General features: G+C 36.3%; 1 protein-coding gene and 1 long non-coding RNA gene across 2 annotated transcripts in view; one reads left to right on the forward strand and one right to left on the reverse strand.

The window, feature by feature from the left end:
- Positions 1-18880, reverse strand: part of LOC118146914 (uncharacterized) — a 336502-nt gene that overhangs the window by 51487 nt on the left and 266135 nt on the right. The gene's annotated exons all lie outside the window — the stretch shown is intronic.
- LOC118146703 (keratin, type II cytoskeletal 8-like) overlaps positions 1-18880 on the forward strand; it is a 125868-nt gene that overhangs the window by 1650 nt on the left and 105338 nt on the right. The gene's annotated exons all lie outside the window — the stretch shown is intronic.

The following is an 18880-nucleotide window of genomic DNA, read 5'->3' on the forward strand; positions in this document are numbered from 1 at the left end:
AAACAATTCAATTGCCTTTTTTTTTTTTTGGTCCAAAATAAAATCTCAGCTAGCTCAGAAAAAAAATTACATTTTCTAAATAAAAATTTTAAAATAACATGCCACAGGGTGCTTAGTGATGCAATGTGTTCATGATTTTTTGATGCTTTTGTTTAGAAATACTTTTTATTCTAGCGTTCTAAACCAAAGATCAGCAAACTGTTTTGTGTAAAGGGCAATTAGTAAATATTTTAGGCTTTGAGGCCCATAAGTTCTCTGTCTCAAATATTCCAGTGTGCTATTGTAATGTGAGAACAGTTATAGAAAGTATGTAAACAAGGGCAAGGACTTCATGACTTAAACACCAACAGCAATGGCAACAAAAGCCAAAATAGACAAATGGGATCTAATTAAATTAAAGAGTTTCTGCACCTCAAAAGAAACAATCATTAGAGTGAACCGGCAACCAATAGAATAGTAAAAAAATTTTGCAATCTACCCATCTGATCAAAGGGCTAATATCCAGAATCTACAAGGAACTTAAACAAATTTACAAGAATAAAACAAACAAACCCATCAAAAAGTGGGTGAAGGATATGAACAGACACTTTTCAAAAGAAGATATTTATGCAGTCAACAAATATAAATAAAAAAAGTCATCGTCACTGGTCATTAGAGAAATGTAAATCAAAGTCACAATGAGACACTATCTCATGCAAGTTAGAATGGTGATCATTAAAAAAGCAGGAGACAACAGATGCCGGAAAGAATGTGGAGAAATAGGAACACTTTTACACTGTTGGTGGGAGTGTAAATTAGTTCAACCATTGTGAAAGGCAGTGTGGCGATTCCTCAAGGATCTAGAAAGAGAAATACCATTTTACCGAGCAATCCCATTACTGGGGTATATATCCCAGGAATTACAAATCATTTTACTATAAAAACACATCCACATGTATGTTTATTGACCACTGTTCACAATGGCAAAGACTTGGAACCAACTCAAATGGCCATCAATGACAGACTGGATAAAAAAAAATGTGACACATACACACCATGGAATACTATGCAGCCATTAAAAAATGATGAGTTCGTGTCCTTTGCAGGGGCATGGATGAAGCTGCGAACTGTCGTTCTCAGCAAACTAACACAAGAACAGAAAACCTAACACCATACATTCTCACTCATAAGTGAATGTTGAACAATGATAACAAAGGGACACAGGGAGGAGAACATCACACACCAGGGCCTGCTGTGGGGTGGGGTGCTTGGGGAGGGATAGCAGGGGGATTGGAGACTAGGGGAGGTATAGCATTAGGAGAAATATCTAATGTTGATGACGGGGGGAATGGATGAAGCAAATAACCATGGAATGTGTACACCTATGTAACAAACCTGCACATTCTGTACATGTAACCCAGAACTTAAAGTATAATAGAAAAAGAAAGTATGTAAACAAATGGATATGGTTGTGTTCCAGTAAAACTTTATTTACCAAACAGGTGGTAAGCTGGATTTCACCCAAGGGCAAGAGTTTGCCAACTTGTTTTCCAAACCAAGGTCAAAACATATCACTTGGGTTAAGTTTATCAGAGTTGTCACAAAGTAGTATGAACATTTCTTCTCCTATACCCAAGGACACCAATTAATAGGTAGCCAGTATTATTGATTTTTAAATGTAAAAGAGAAAATATAATTTGTGTCTTAATACGGTTAACTCATGAGTTTTCTAATCTTTCCAACTGGTTTTCTACTTTCCTGCTTTATATGATGCTATTTAATACCCCGTTTGCCCTTTTTAAATTATACTGCTCAACAGTGTTATCCCGCATGTTCTTCCACAGTAGTATTAAATCATAACAGAAGACGTAAATTGGGGTTTGCTTGTTTATCATAGGATAAGTATAAAATATGACATTTTAAATCATATTTTAATATTATAATAACAAAAACAATTTGGTTTGTGTTGCTTTTCCTTCCAGGAAAATGAAAGAAAAAAATATCAACTACTTACAAGAGAGAATTTATTTAGGGTGTCTAAAGATATAATAAGAATATCTAATTTTTTTAATTAACTGATTTGAATAATGATTTATAAGATCTGAGAAGACTCATGTTTGTACTATACAAGTGTAAATCTATTTAAAGTCATTCAGACAGTATCAGAGAACATATAACATATGTAAGAATTCCAGAAACAAACCCTAAGAATAGTATTTGAGTTTATATGGAAGGTGCAGGGAGCACTTTTAAGAAGGTGTGGGGAGTAAGACAAGAAAGGAAGGTTGTGGGTAAAGGGTATCTTGACAAGCCAGCTGGCACTGTGGGTGAAAAGCGTTTAATCCCGCTGGGATTCTACAAAAGTCAGCAGTCATTAGTTAAAGCCTGCTCTGGAGGATGTCAATTCCTCAGCACCTCTGGCCTGCTGTGCACACAGTGAATCAGGCTCTGGCAGCAGTTAAAGCCCTCAGGCAAAAGATGTAGTTGCTAGCCACAAGGAGTCAGGCCAGGGCATGCTGAAGGGGACCCTAGGAGGGAGCTCAGGTGGGGCGTCGATGGCACCTACTGTAGTATATTTAACTGAGGAACCTATACCAGCTTCTGATATTTAGAAATATTCTTTTTCTTTCTCTCTCTCTCTTTTTTTTTAAGACAGTCTTGCTTCACTGCCCAAGCTAGAGTGCAATGGCACAATTTCAGTTTCATGCCTCAGCCTCCAGAGTAGCTAAGATTACAGGCATGCACCACCACACCCAGCTAATTTTTGTATTTTTAGTAGAGCGAGAATTTTGCCATGTTGGCCAGGCTGGTCCCAAACGCCTAGCCTCAAGTGATCCCCCCACTGTGGCTTCCCAAAATGCTGGGATTAACAGGTGTGAGCCACTGTGCTCAGCTGATGCTTAGAAAAAATTTAATGCTATTTTTCTTTCTCTTCTGTAAAAAGCAAGTTTGTCTAACAGAATATTTTAATTTTCTTTAAGTTCTGCAAAAACCGATCACGTGACAGCACCAAGATGTATTTCCCATTTGACATGAAGTTGCTTCACGGCTTGCAGCCTACTTCCAAAGCTTCACTGTCTCTCTTTTCTTGGTAAAGAACATTGTTGATGCGAAGGACGGTCCAAATAAATGGTGAATCTATGCACTCAGGTTAGCAACATGCCTCAGAGTCCCTCTGAGGGGTCCAGCAAACAGCACATTCTATGAGCATCTGCGTGTTGGCAGAGGTGAGGGTCATTGTCTCCAGGCTGGGCAATGACCCTGAACTCATGTGCCCTGACTTCTCAAACTCACAGGGATTTGCTTTGTTCGTTATTTGGGAGACTACAGTATGCTTTGGATGCTGTAACATATCTTTAGAATGCATTGGTTTCTCTAGGTTCAATTTATTTCTTCAACATATTTTACCTAAGACTACACCAGGGAGAAACATAAATTAAAAGCTAACTCAATTTGTGCCATTAGCCTGAAAGAATAATAGAAGAGACAACTTATTTATTTTGGAAAATAAGTTAACATACTTGTTTGACTACTAAAGGTGGGATTTCCTAATGTGTAACTTAGTTTAGATTGATTTAGATAAAAGGTACATTTTCTTCTGAAATAAAGTAAAAGGGGCTGTGGAGTGGTGTTCTGTTCATGCCTCTAGAGATGGGAGAGGAGGAGAGAAAGTGAAGGGAAAAGGAAGAGTCTAAGGGGCTGGGAAAACCAGTAACTTACAAGAAGGCTGCATCTTACTGAAGAACCTATTGACTGAATTCCTGTGCTGGGCGCTTCCTAAATGAATTTACAGGAATCGTGATATGTAACCTTAAATGTAAAAACCATCTACTCTGTAATGCAACTCTTCAAAATCCTTTCAACTAAAGTCTGGTAAAAATAAAAGCCTTGGTTAGTGGAATCTGGGACAGGGAAAGAAGAGAAAGTAATCATCATTATATAAGAGACCAGTAGCACAGCACACAATATTTAGTAACCAGAATGTCTAACTACACTGTGGATTCTAATCAACTTCCTCCCAGTAAGGCATTCTACTGCAGGGGCATCCACCCTACTTTGTGGGGTTTGCAAACTTCTAAGAAACCACTTAAGAGTGTCAAATGTTGAATAAGGTAATTGGGCAACTGACCTAGACTGTGTTTTTTTGTTTGTTTGTTTGTTTTTGTAAATGTTGTTAAAATAAAGAAGATTGGAAGGAATGGAAGGATTCTCTTTCTTACTTCTTCACAGCAGGTAAACAGCCTCTAAACAATTGTTTTGAGGCAATTAAGCAGGCAAACGTTTTTATAAGATTTTGAGGATGGAGTCCCTGTGACAGTCCCAGGTAGCCAAGTAGCAGAGACGAGAATAAGACCCAGAGCAAATTCCAAATTCCCCAACATTCGGGGTTGAAAGTTTCCAAATAGGATATCATAACCATGAGAAAAAAATATATAAAAAAGATAAGAAAAAGTATTCCCTTTCATTGCTCCAAAAAATGTATGAATAGTTATTTCTCAGTAACTTGGCATTAACACAGAGCCAAGTAGAACACTTCAGAGACCTAGGTAAAACTTTTTGAGACCCTGGGGATTCAAGATAGTCCAGGAAAACATAGTCTTTCAATGAAAGTAAAGAAAATAAATATGCATAAACTGTTCATCCTAGATTCAGGAACACAATGATCAAATACAATGTGCAAATTTAAATTGGAAATAAAAGAATCCAACAAAAAGAGATATTTGGGGGGCAATTAGGGAAATTTTTAAAATTTATTTTAAATGGACAAATTAGAGATTGTATATATCATGTACAATATAATTTTTAAAAGTATGTATACATTGTGGAGTGGCTCAATACGGCTAATGTATGCGTTACCTTGCATAGTTTTTCATTTACTGTGGTGTGACACTTAGACTCTACCTTTCTCCCAGTAATTTATCAAGAATACAAAGCACTGTTACGAGCATATTGTACATGTTGTACAATAGATCTCTTGAATTTACCTCCTATCTAACTGAAATTTTGTCCTCTTTGACTAACATCTCCATCCCACTCCCAACCCCTGAGAACCACCATTCAACTCTTGTTACCGGAAAATGGTACTAATCCAAACCCCAGGAGAAGGTTCTTGGATCTTGCACAAGAAAGAAAGGCCTAAAAACCATGCAATCAACTTGATGTAATTGACAATAGAGATGTCCTCCATGACAAAAAGAACATACATAGGTAGCAAATATACACAGAAAAAGATTGTCACTATGTTTAGTCATTAGAAAATGCAAACTAAACCATAATGAAGAACTGCTGCACACTTATTAGAATAACTAAAAATAAAACTGACAATATCAAGTGCTGCCGAACATGTGAAGCAACAGGAATTCTCAGGGATTGCTAGTGCTAATGGAAGCAGCGCAATCACTTTGGCAAACAGTTACCCGGGTGTTTCTATTTTGTTTGTTTGTTTTGGGACAGAGTCTTACTCTATAGCCCAAGCTGGAGTGCAATGCCACTATCAGGGTCACTGCAGCCTCTACTTCCTGGGTTCAAGTGGTCCTCCCACCGCAGCCCCCCAAGTAGCTGGGACTACAGGTGCACACCACCATGCCCAGCTAACTGTTTTGAATTTTAGTAGAGACGAGGTCTCACTTGTTGCCCAGGCTGGTATCAAACTCCTAAGCTCAAGTTATCCTCCAACTTCAGTCTCCCAAAGTTCTGGGATTATAGGCATGATCCACTGAACCCAAGCCTTCCATCTAAAAATATCAAACATGATATATTAGTCAATTTTTACACTGGTATACAGAACTTCCCTGAGACTGAGTTTATAAGCACAGGAAAGAGGTTTAATTGAATCACAGTTCCACATAGCTGGGGAGACTTCAGGAAATTCAGAATCATGGCTGAAGGTGAAGGGGGAAGCAAGTATTTTCTTCACAAGGCAGCAGGGGGCAGAAACAAGCTAGAGCAGAAGAAACTTCCTTACAAAACCATCAGATCTCATGAGAACTCACCATCACAAGCACAGTATGGGGAAAACTGCCCCCGTGATCCAATCACCTCCCTTCCTTGACACCTGAGGATTACAATTTGAAATGAGATTTGGGTTGATACACAGAGCCAAACCATATCATATGATTTAGCAATCCTAACTGTAGATACCTACCTAAGTCAAATGAAAATGTATGTCCACAACAAGCATGTAGGCAAAAGTTTATAGCAGCTTTATTTGTAACAGTACCTAACCGAAAATAAACATCAAGTTTTGACTAGACAAATAAATCATGAGATATTCATATAGTGAAATACTATTTAATAATAAAAATAGCATGAAACATATTGATAATGTATCAATATGAATAAGTATGTTAAGAATTATAACTGAAAGAAGCCAGACACAAAAGACTACATACAATCTAATTCTATTTATATGACATTTTAGAAAAGCCAAATGATAAAACCAGAATAAAGTAGAAATGGTCACCAGAGTCTGCAAGTTGAGGAAAGGGGACTGACTACAAGAGGCACGAGGAAAATTTGGGGATAATAGAAATATTGTATTTCTCATTTGTAATTGTAGTTACATGGTTGTATATATTTGTTTCAAAAGACAGAAATGTACATTTAAAGGGTGAATTTTGCAGTGGTGAATTATATCTCAACAAATCTAAATATATGAAGTTACTGAAGAAAAATTCTATGAAGAAAGGGAATCTTTGCTGAAATTTCCCTGTAGGGTTTAAGGGATGACTCATGGTGACCTGGCTGGGGTAGTGTGTTAGCACCCTACAGAGCAGTTAGATACACACCTGGAGGGATGAAGGAGAGTCCACCATGTGGGTTTCACTGACAGACTTGAATAGTGCCAAATGCTTTGCTTAAGCCAGAACAAATTATAGTTTCCTACTCTTCCTTTTATCTTTTTTCATTTTAACAAGATTTCATGTTTTCTTTAGAGATCCTTCCTACTGGCTTAAAAATTTTCTAGTATATCCAAATGAAGGTCAGATCTGACTTGGCGATGTCTTTGTCTATAGACAAAGACACTTTCTACTTCCTTTAAATGAAATAGAAATCATATGCTATTTCTATGAAAATTTCAAAGTAAACAGAAGACCATGGATTCTGTGTGCCATTTAGCCAAAATTCTCATAAATAAAATGTTATTTTTATTTTTGAAAGTAAGTGGAGAGGATTAACTGCTGTCAAGCACCTAACTGGTTTCTATCCACGGAATTTGACTTCCCATTTAAACATGAGAATATTAATACACTCCTTGCAGTGTTCTCTTATAAGAATATTAACTGATATTATGTATGTAAATTATCTGAGGCTCAGATAAAGCAATTTTCTTAAATTTATCCTGAATAAATGACAGATGAGTGATCTTTTACTAATCATTAGTAGACCTTGTTAGATATATGTGGAAAAGTGTTGGATAGCATGACTCTTAGAACTAATGTTTTGTAGGTCCAATAGTGCAAATTACTTTACTGTGACTTGACACAGTAATGCTTACAGAGACCTTCCTTGCATTTATTTAATTTTACCACCAGATGGCATTATGAGTCCACAGGGTGTCAAATACTGTTGTAAGAATTCTAAAACTTTGACATCTTTTATTTAAGGTAAGTTAAGTAAACTTGTGCCTTAACTGCATTTGTTCCCATGTGTGTTGATATTCCTTTTACCATTCTCAAATGAAATATCTGAAAAAATGCAACATGTTAAGTTGTTTTAATCACATTGCTTTGGGTGGTATGGTGAGACTGGACAGGGATCCAGAAATAGAAACCAGTTTTACAGTTGTGTCACTCCCAACTTCCTGGAAGAGCACAGATAGCCACCCCAGGCCACTCCAGAGAGCCACTGGGTTGGCCTCAAGGCAGGGGCAGGAACGGGCTGTGGGCGAGAGCTATTATTATGGTTTCCACCAGAGGAAAGGGCAAAGCAGGACATGCAGGTTTCAGGTTGGCTAATTTAAATAATTTCGGTGTGCTAGGGCACAGGGCCTGTCCCCTGCCATCTGGTACCAGGCCGTGAGAAGACAAGGAGGTGGTTGAGGGTGTGACCTTGGTTGGCTGTTCAAGAAGGAAACTGACTAGCTTCTAGCCAGGACCTCGAAACTGAGTTAAGACCACACAAAACAACCAACCAACGAAAAACAAAAGAACAGAAACAAAATCCCTATATTGTGTAGATATTATTTACATTTTGTGTTGAGACTGTTCATATTTCACATAAACAAAGGTCACTCAGAGCTTTCTATCTTGTTGAAAATTGAGTCTCTTTCCATTCATCCCTAAATATTCATGAAGGAATTGTGACAGAGACCACAAAGCCACTCTTATCAAGCAGTATTTTGGGACTGAGAAGGATAAGTCTGGGTAGTTTCTGTTCCTAGGTGTTGGATTTGGACCTATTGAGTGTGAACCACTTTCCTCTGTGTCTTATTTTCCTTGTGAAGAAAATTAAAAGGCTGAACTACATAGTGAAGATTTGCTTCTTTAAGTCATGATATTTGATTTATGTAACTTTAAAGAAGAGCCTGGAAAAAATGGTGGGCAAATATATCCATCACGGCATAGATAGCAGAAATGACTTGATTATATAATGTATCATAAAAAGCAAATATTGTGGATCCTGATAGTGAAATGATTAAAAAGTTGGTGGGCAAAGGGACATAAAAATTCAGATAAAAACAGAAGAAGTTCAGGTAAAGAGGAGAACATACATTAAAATTTGAAATTTGAAACCCCAGAGCAGTAGCCGAAGTTTATATCAATACCCCCACGCATTCCAGAATCAGAAAGGGACCCTGCTCCGATGCGGAAGCAGATCCTCTGGCTAACAGGTCTACTCTGAGAGCTGTCAATTTGGGAGGTCCTGAAGTGCAGCATTCACACGTTTTCCACCCATGAATTTGGCCGGGCAAGATCTCAGTGATGGCGACCAGAGAAACTGTTTCCACAGCAGCCCTCAGGAATACCACTGGTGGATTTGTCTGTGGCAAGGAGAGAGGCATATCAGCCAGACAGACAAATTGGCGAATCCAATGTGAATAGAAAGGGAAGACCACCAGGGAAACAGGGAAAGCATTATCACAACTTACAAATAGAAAGGTGGTGCAGAAGCAGCAAGATAAGCCCAAGTCGAATAAACTGCTTGACCAGGTTCAGGAGTTAACTAAAGTCATGAAAAAATACATTACAAAATCATTTTCCATTCCCCAAAGCCTGGCACATTCCATAGCATCGACTGGGTAATTAACATGTTAAATGAATGAATGAAAATTTGTATTTTGATACTGTAGATGAAGAAATGGAAAGTGGGTAAAATAGTTACATAGACTTATCATTGTGAATAGTATGACCGTGGCCATTGCAATACCCTGTCCCAGAGTTTTATAACCAATTTTTATTATGAAAATTAATGATGAGGAAAGAATATCCAAGAATAAGTAGTTTAAAATATCAAAAAGTAGAGTTTTTCTTTCTTTAAAAGAACAGTGAAAACATTACATCGAAATTAGAACAGAATTAATTGTCTTGTAAAACATAAACATAAGAGAAATTTTACTGGAGTGCCCAGACTCCTAGGAGTAAAAGACATGCAAAGAACACCTAAAGAAGAATTCAATGATGGCTTCTTTTTGTACATTTAATTTTAAGTGTAGATTTCTGTATTATTTCTAATACTTTCTCATCTTTAATTTTTAGCTATGTTTCATAATTTAGATAAATATTAAAAATTTAAAGTCATCTATAATATAAAATAAGTTACTATCACTGCATTTATATATTTTGCTTCTGGTGAAGATTTTTATTTTACATTTTTAATTTAGTTATTCTCAATTAATAATGAATGAATGGCACCAAGGAGATTAGGGATGGATGTCCCAGAGATTGTACATGTATTGCAAATAGCCCAGGTCCTTCCCCTCTGTATCTTATCCTAAGGAGAGACAGAAGGCACTATTCTGAAAATAAACAATTGTGCTCATGATTTAGAACTCATTGGTAAAGAAGAAACAGCAAGAGGCTAGTGATGAAAGGAAGAGAAAAAGGCTGGTTTGTCAATGAGCTTATTTTTAAAATACTAAATGACGTTTCAAGGGTATTTGTCACTTGGGAAATCCAAGAAAGGCTAAGATGGATTGTTTGTATTTCTAATACATGTCATAAATTCCTTGGATTTCTTAGAGCACCTATGACAGTATTTTATTCTTCATTCAGTGTACCTCTCAAATGCCTGTTTTTCTCATTCCTTTGGATTTGGATATTTTTGTACTAGCGGGTCTTTCCTCCACTCTGAGGCCAAGGCCAAATTATACATGCCTCTTTAAAGAACAATAGTTCTGTAGCTGCAGGGTAATTACTTTTGCAAGTCCCACCATAAATTTTCTCTTAAAACACTATCTACAGTGTGAAATTGAGTAGACATCTGATGAAGCTCAGCCCATTTATTTCTCCCCTCAAAAAAAAATCATTAAGTTTTAGTCACATTGAAAGCTGTACTGACACTAAAAAATGCATTTTATTGCTTTAAATTGCTTCCCTACCTATACGTTATTCACGTACAAAAACACTTCACAATATTTCACATTTTGAGCTGATATCTTTCAACACAGGAACACACACACACACACACACACAGACACACACACACACACACACAACTTTATTATTAAGATATAATAGCAGGCCGGGCGCGGTGGCTCACGCCTGTAATCCCAGCACTTTGGGAGACCAAGGCGGGTGGATCATGAGGTCAAGAGATTGAGACCATCCTGGTCAACATGGTGAAACCTCGTCTCTACTAAAAATACAAAAAATTAGCTGGGCATGGTGGCGCGTGCCTGTAATCCAAGCTACTCAGGAGGCTAAGGCAGGAGAATTGCCTGAACCCAGGAGGCGGAGGTTGCCGGGAGCCGAGATCGCGCCATTGCCCTCCAGCCTGGGTAACAAGAGCGAAACTCCGTTTCAAAAAAAAAAAAAAAAAAAAAAAAAAAAAGAAGATATAATAGCAACACGAAATAACAAATGTGATTCACAGTTTTGGTTTTTGGAATTATAATAATTAATTCTTATGGTCAGAAATGCTATTGGCAGTTGAGTTTTTGTGTGTTACTCTATTTGGTACTAATTTTCCAGCAAAAGTGCTTACCACATTATAATTCATTTTGCCTTGTAAGATTATCTTAATTATGCAGAAAATATTTGCACTATGGTTCACTTTTAATTAGCCTATTCCAAAAAGAGAATTTAATCCAAGCAGGGATATAAAGGTATTGATTATCTGCCTCCTATGCCATTGGGTCAAGTATAATGTAGAGGCAGTTTGTATAACATAAATTTCTAGCAAGAGCATTAAAATCTGTCACTATTACTGATTTTTGCTTTAAAGCCAATGCCCACTGATTTGAGCAGAAAAATTATTGGGATGGATTTAGCGCTTGCTTACTGACTTATAGTCAATATATGACCTACTGAGTAGACATGCATAATATTGCACTTTATGCATTCCCATCAAAGTACATGCAAGAAGATACAGTGAATGAAAATATTAGATGTGGCCTGTAGCCACCTGTCTTTGGTGGTTATTTTCTGATGGATTTCCAGGGAGATTGAATAAAAATTGTGCATAGGAGCATGGGTGTATTGTAGAGTATATTCAGCAAAAGCTGTGGCATATGAGATATTCCTGTAGAAGTTGCTGGAATTTGTAAGAACATTTCCAGGACATGGAGAGCATTGGAGTATAAGTAGAATCTGGATTTCTAAACACAACAATAGAAGTGATGACAATTACAGGTAGGTTCTGAAAATATGACTAAGTTTGAAAATTCAGCTGACATAGATCTGAATGCTTATATTCTGTGGCCTTGGAACTAACTCGCATCATTGTGTGCATCATTATTTTGTGTTGTTAAGCGTGTAAATATTACACACCTCCTCCCATTTATCATCTGCTTGATACCATGAACCTGCCTAAAAGTCAGGCCCCAAACCTGATTTTACAACCTCCAGTGATTCTGCACAGGAGAGAGAAGAAAACACACATACCATATTCAACAAAAAGCACCTAAGAGTGATTCCAGGGCAATGAGCAGACTTCAACTCTTATGGCTTTATTTACATTGCACCTAATATTTTCTTGTTTCTTGAGGGCAATGTTAATTAAGAAGGAAAATTAGCTGATCTTGAGTATTTCTTTCCCAAGATTCATATCACTAATTTGTACAATGATCTTGATTTAAATCATCTGTGAAGTTCTATTAAATTATACTATGTTATAGAACTCCTGCTTAATATTATTACTAGTTCAATATATTTCATCATGAATTAGGATTTTGAGGCTTATGGTTGCAGACAGTTCAGTATCTGTGAAGCATTTAGGTACCTGGTTGATAAATATTTGAGTTGGGTCTGAATTTTAATGTGTCATGTTCTCGAATATCAAAGATTATTGAATTTGGTTGTTCTTGAATGAGCTTCACTCTGTATATTCCAAATTTAATAATCTGCCTGGTATCTTTCTTTTAAAAATAATCCTTGTTTTTTTTTTCTAGTTCACAAAATGTGAAGGCATTGATCAAAAGCCTGTCTATGGAGTTAGGCAGCTTCTTTTAATACTCAATTCCACCACTTAGTGACTATGAATTTGGGCAAGTTGCCCAATTTTTCTAAGGGTATTTTCTCATCTGTTGAAATAGAAAAATTAAAAATTCCATAGTTTAAATAAATTTTTTACATATTAAGGTGTACCATATTTTAAGTGTGAGCTATTTGCCATTAATAATTTTATTGTTATTATCATTACTATTATTACCTGATTTCACCAAATTGTGATTCAAAACTAGCAGTTGGCTGTAATTCTTACAATTTGATATATGTATATATTTTTTAACTCTCAAGTATGCTCATGTGCAAATTTATTCTGCCTTATTTTCTCTGTGTTAATTTTCTGAAATTTACAGAGTACTGAAATGAGCATGTCTCTGAAAGTGCAGCAGAACAAAACAAAAAATACCTAGAGGAAGACTATACAATTTTATGTGAGCCAGAGAATACTATAGGATGTATTCATTTTCTATTGCTGTATTACTACAAATTTAGGAACTTAAAAACACCACCATTTACCATCTTACATCTTCTGCAGGTCAAATTCAGGCACAGCAAAGGTAAGGCCTCTGCTCAGGATTTTATAGAGTCTCTCTCTGTTCCCCAAGCTAGAATGCAGTGGTGTGATCTCGGCTATCTGCAACCTCTGCCTCCTGAGTAGCCGGGACTACAAACACCACGCCTGGCTAATTTTTGTGGTTTTAGTAGAAACAGGGTTTCACCATGTTGTCCAGGCTGGTCTCAAACTCCTGACCTCAGGTGATCTACCCACTTCGTCCTTCCAAAGTGCTGGGATTACAGGTGTGAGCCACTGTGTCTGGCCTGCTTAGGATTTTAAAAGCTGAAATCAAGGTTTTTGGCCAGGGTGTGTTCTATTCTGGAGTTCTATGTTTTCTCCCAAGCTCTTTCAGATTGTTGATTGAATTTGGTGGTGCAGAACTAAGGTAGCTGAGTTCTTTCTTTGTTTGTTTTGCTGGCTGTGATCAGGACGGCCAGTAGAAATACCCAAGGACACCCCTATAGTGTCTTCCAGAACCAGTTCACAACATCATTGTCTGATTTCTTCCAATAGGAGTGTCTGCTGCTGCATCTTGTCTTTTAAGTACTCACCTGATTAGTTCTCATTCAAGATAATTTATCTTTTGAGAACTCAAAGCCAACTAGTTAGGAACTTTAATGTTATCTGAAAAGTCTATTTTGTATATAACATACTATAATCAAGGGAGTAAAGTTCCATCCTAGTCACAACTTCTATATGCACTCAAAGGAGAGGATTATATGGGTAGCATGCAACTTGGGGGCTATCTTAGACTTCCGCCTACCAGAATTTTACTTGAGTGACAAAGGCATTAATAAAAGGTTTAATATTGGCTTTACTAGTCAGTAATCTTTTCATGGAAGCAAACTATCATCTGCAAGATATTGAAATAAATCTAATTTAGGAGTATAAAAGATTCAAATCTATGAGTGAGTAGAAAGCAAACAAAGCCTTGAAATGGAAGTAGACGAAAAATGACAAAAGAACAGAAATGAGACTGCCCAGCTTGGAGACAGGCTTAAGGGAAAGTGAATTTCAAACACAAGGTGGAGTCAGTCTATTTGGAGTCCTTTTAGCCCAGCAAGAAAATATGAATTCCACAAATTCACATGAGAGAAATGTAGTTGTGTTTCCTATAGACTCTTAAGCACAGAAAGGGAATATTTGCAAAGAAAAATATTTGTTAAGATACATAAGGAGAAACTCATTGAAAGATTTGTGTTTTTTTCCTAGAGAACGAGTTAATAACCTCAGGAGAACATATTAACTCAAAATATTCCATGTGTCATTAAATGGTTTAAACATTTGTCTAACCTCAGCAGATGAGAGAAAAAAATATATTTAGAAATGTTAGATGAATGTATAAAATAGGCCAATTTGATTATATATACACAAGCATTCTATATAACATTCATGTTTGATAAACATAGTAAAGACAAATAAAAGATAGATGGTTAACTGTATGTGAATTCATTATATAGTAAATAAATGATAGTGCTTTTTTTAAGTTAGTATAAGATACCTTCAGGGGTCATAATTTGAGCATATAAAATTATGATATGCTATTTTCTGAATGTTTATCATATGTCAATAGGCTCAATGCTTTAGATGTGTTATCTGAATTTTAATGTTTATTTGATATTAGTATCTCAGTTTTATGAGTAAGGAAACTTCTTTAGGGGCTCTCACTCACTGGTCTTGTGACCTGACTGAGGCACTTAACCTCTTCAAAGAGTGAGAGCCCCTAAAAGAAGTTGAAACGAGACCTGACTTGAACGCCTCCTCTTCCACCTGTCTGCCTGCCCCCATTAAAGGGTGGTTAAGAAAGAGGATTCAGCCAAGACACACACATATAAGGTAAGATGCTTAGTCTTTTTATTAATAAAATAATTTTAGTATGGGCTCACACCTGTAATTCCAGCACTTTGGGAGGCCAAGGTGGGTGGCTCATGAGATCAGGAGTTTGAGACCAGCCTGGCCAACATGGTGAAACCTGATCTCTACTAAAAATACAAAAATTAGCTGGGTGTGGTGGCATACACCTGTGGTCCCAGCTACTCAGGAGGCTGACCCAGAAGAATTGCTAGAACCCAGAAGAATCGCTAGGAGGTGAAGGTTGCAGTGAGCTGAGATTATGACACCGCACTCCAGCCTGGGCAACAGAGACTCGGTCTCAAAAATAAATAAATAATAATTTTAAATGAGATATTGTTTTCATTTATCAAATTATAAATAATTTTTTCTGAACTCTAATTGGTATATTTCTCAACTTGACTGGTCCTTAAATGGCAGCAGACTGAACAACATACCTCATTTAATTGCCTTGGTTTATACTCATATAATTGTCTTGGTTTATATTTTGAAAACACATTGGTAGAGTATCAAATAATAGAATTTCTAAGCCCTCATAACATCTTTAGTTTTGTCTAATTTTCTTTGATGACTAAGAAATCTGAGAACATTTTCCTACAATTTACAGACATAATTCTTGGGTCAGTACTAAACAGAGTAGGTTATGAAAGTTGTTGATTGTCCAGTTACTCTAATGATGGGAGAGTAAAATCTTCAGATTTTCAGGACACACTCTTTATTTGGGATGTGGTGCTAGGAAACGCTATTAGGCAAGTGAGGAAACGACTGAGAGAAAAGGAAGGATCAATAACAATGGCATTCCAAGCCAGCTACAACTGGAGAACTCTGGAGGCACAGTAGAACATGTGCCTCTGAGCTAGCCTGCCCAAGGGGCAATAGAACCATGATGAATATCACCAACTTCCATTAGTCATGGGGTGAGACCTGTTTTTATGGGATGTTAATTCTCTGATGCTTTGAAAAGCCTAGCAAAGACATTACACAGGATCTGGATACCAGAGAATGCCTCTACCTAAGGAAACGTGAACACTGACTATTCAGTGAGTGACATGTACACTAACAATAACGTTCAAGAATATGGGTTGAGTCCTGACTCATATTTCTAACAATATTTCTTTACTATTTAACAGCACTTCTTTACTACTTTACAATATTCTTTACTCCTTACTCTAGGATATGTGAACACTGACTATTCAGTGAATGACATGTACACCAATAACAGCATTAAAGATTATGGGTGGAGTCCTGACTCATATTTTTAACAATATTTCTTTACTATTTGGTTTTAGGTTGCTTCTGTATTGTGATTCATTAAATTACAGTATGTATAGAATGAAAAATAAACCATTAAAAAGCCATCATATTAGTGATCATTATGGATTATGTGTTAATATGAAAATATTTATTACATACAAATTTCAAAGTAGAATGTGGATGGTATATGCATATTACATATATAATAGGTTTGCAACAATAGTAAAATCCATATAGGAAAATCAAGGAAGAAAATAGAACAAAAATTTCATATTTTTTAGAGTATATTTCCTTTTACTTTTCAGTACTTTATTTCTAATATTTCCTTCTATATGTAGGTCTTCCTTTTACATTAAAAATGAGGCCAGGCATGGTGGCTCACACCTGTAATCTCACCACTTTGGGAGGCCATGCCAGGCAGATCCCAAGGTCAAGAGATCAAAGACCATCCTGGCCAACATGGTGAAACCTCGTCTCTAATAAATATACAAAAAATAGCTGGGTGTGGGGGTACGCACCTTCAGTCCCAGCTACTCAGGAGTCTGAGGCAGAAGAATTGTTTGAACCCAGGGAGTGGAGGTTGCAGTGAGCCGAGAGCCTGCCACTGCATTCCAGCCTGGTGACAGAGCGAGACTGTCTCAAAGAAGAAAAAAAACCAAAACACAAAAACAAACTTCATTTTCAGGGCTATTTTAGAAGTAGAGTATAAATACACAATTTGATACACATGGTAATTATTTTCATAGTGACAAGCTCTAATGGTTGTCTTCTGAAACCTGGTGCATAACAGTTATGGGTCTGAGCAAGAGTAGAGAAGTCCATGAACAATGGCTCTAAATATTCAAAAGTTACAAATCAGCATTCAAGCAATTAAGTATAACATGTTTGTTGATTGAATACTTATCGATTCAAGAAATTTTATACAGTCACAATGACATTTAATATATTTTAATATTTGAAAGGAGCCAGGAAAGGGAAATGACATTTTGGATAGCAGCTTTTATGAACATTGTATCTTTGCAGATATCACTAATGAATAACAGCTAATATAAGACACTGTGTTAGATCTTATATGATATCTTTGTCCACCTTTAGTCAGCATCTGTGACTCTTCGAGCTATCCTCTTGCAAGTATTGAGTCTTTATTAACATTTCCTTGAAGTGCTAGAGTAAGAGATAAAGTAGACTGCATAAAACTGGAATGTGTTTTACAATCCAACAATTGGCTCTAAGAATTTGCATTGAAACCTTTATCAAGACAATGAGACTGTGTAACCTCTTTGGGAAGAAATGCTCCATGGTTTACTTATTTATTTTTTAAAAATCTATGTTTTTAATATGTAAGCAAAATTTAGGTTGTATAAACACACACATACAAATATACATACATACATGCACATATTCTATTTCTACTATATGATAACATTATATAAAGAGTTAGATAGATGGATGGAGAAAATATCCAAGTCCTAAATTTTAGCCAAGAATAGATATATTATTACTATGGTGCTGCTGACCTGTGGACTGTCTCATTTGTCCATCCCCACCAGACACAAGAGGGTCCTGATTCTATAAAGCTAATAAAAAGCAGTCCTCTGCTTAACCCAACATGAAATACTCATTCTGTGAAGGCTCACATCCTCCCCATCTGGGTATAAAATTTGATAATGGCTTTTTTCCTTTGAGAGAGAGAGAGAGAGAGAAAGCCGTTTCAAAGAACCATGTGAAGGGAAGCAGGGCATAAACCCTCTGGATGCTGGCCATTTGGCAGCTCTCCTCTCCCAGGCTATTGAGCCCACATCCCTAAACAGCAGGGTGCTGGTTGTGGGTTTCCCAATTGCTGCACATTGCTAGACACAGTTTCATCAATGATATTGGGTCAGAAATGTCCGTTTCTGCACCTTATTAGCTTTGTTTTTCTCAAGACTAGTTGTATAATGAGAAGTTATTTTAAAAGCAGCATTTAAAATGAATGTGAATGCATTGTAAACAGCATTTACTTTCCTACAGAATAATTGTTCAAACACTGTGATTATCTAAAATACAGAAAAAACCCAGCAATCATTAACAGATCTCAATCTTTTGATATTAAATAGATGGATAGGATCTAAATGGCATTAGAAATAGTAAAACACTTTCATGGTACCGTAACATTTTTTGTTGTATCAATATTTCAAAATTCTAAAAGAGATTACAAGAATCAAAATAACAAATTATGAAAACTTAAGCTTGAAAAACATGAAGGGAATTATTATGTCTACAATGATGGGAATTAAAATGAGAACCTACATATTTTTCACATAACATTATTTGCTCTGTGGGCTTTATACATTATCAAAATCAGAGTAAAAGTCAATAATATTTCTAATCATTGGCCAGAATTGCTTTAGGGTTTCTGATTTTCTTGTTTTCATTTTAAGCAAATAAAAAGAATTTATTCTATTTCTTAATTTTAAAAGTTGTTCTCAACTATATCTCCTCTATACCATTTACAACAAAATGTTTAGTCTTTTTATCAAATATGCAAATATTTATTTTAATTTAATTTGGTAGCTCTCATCCAATTGAGTGATCCTGTAAGGGTGAATCAATTCTGATGCCTGCCCATTTCTTATTATTTTTTTTTATCTCAATA

The sequence above is a fragment of the Callithrix jacchus genome, chromosome 13 (genome assembly GCF_049354715.1).
Source record: "Callithrix jacchus isolate 240 chromosome 13, calJac240_pri, whole genome shotgun sequence".
Taxonomy (NCBI): Eukaryota; Metazoa; Chordata; class Mammalia; order Primates; family Cebidae; genus Callithrix; species Callithrix jacchus.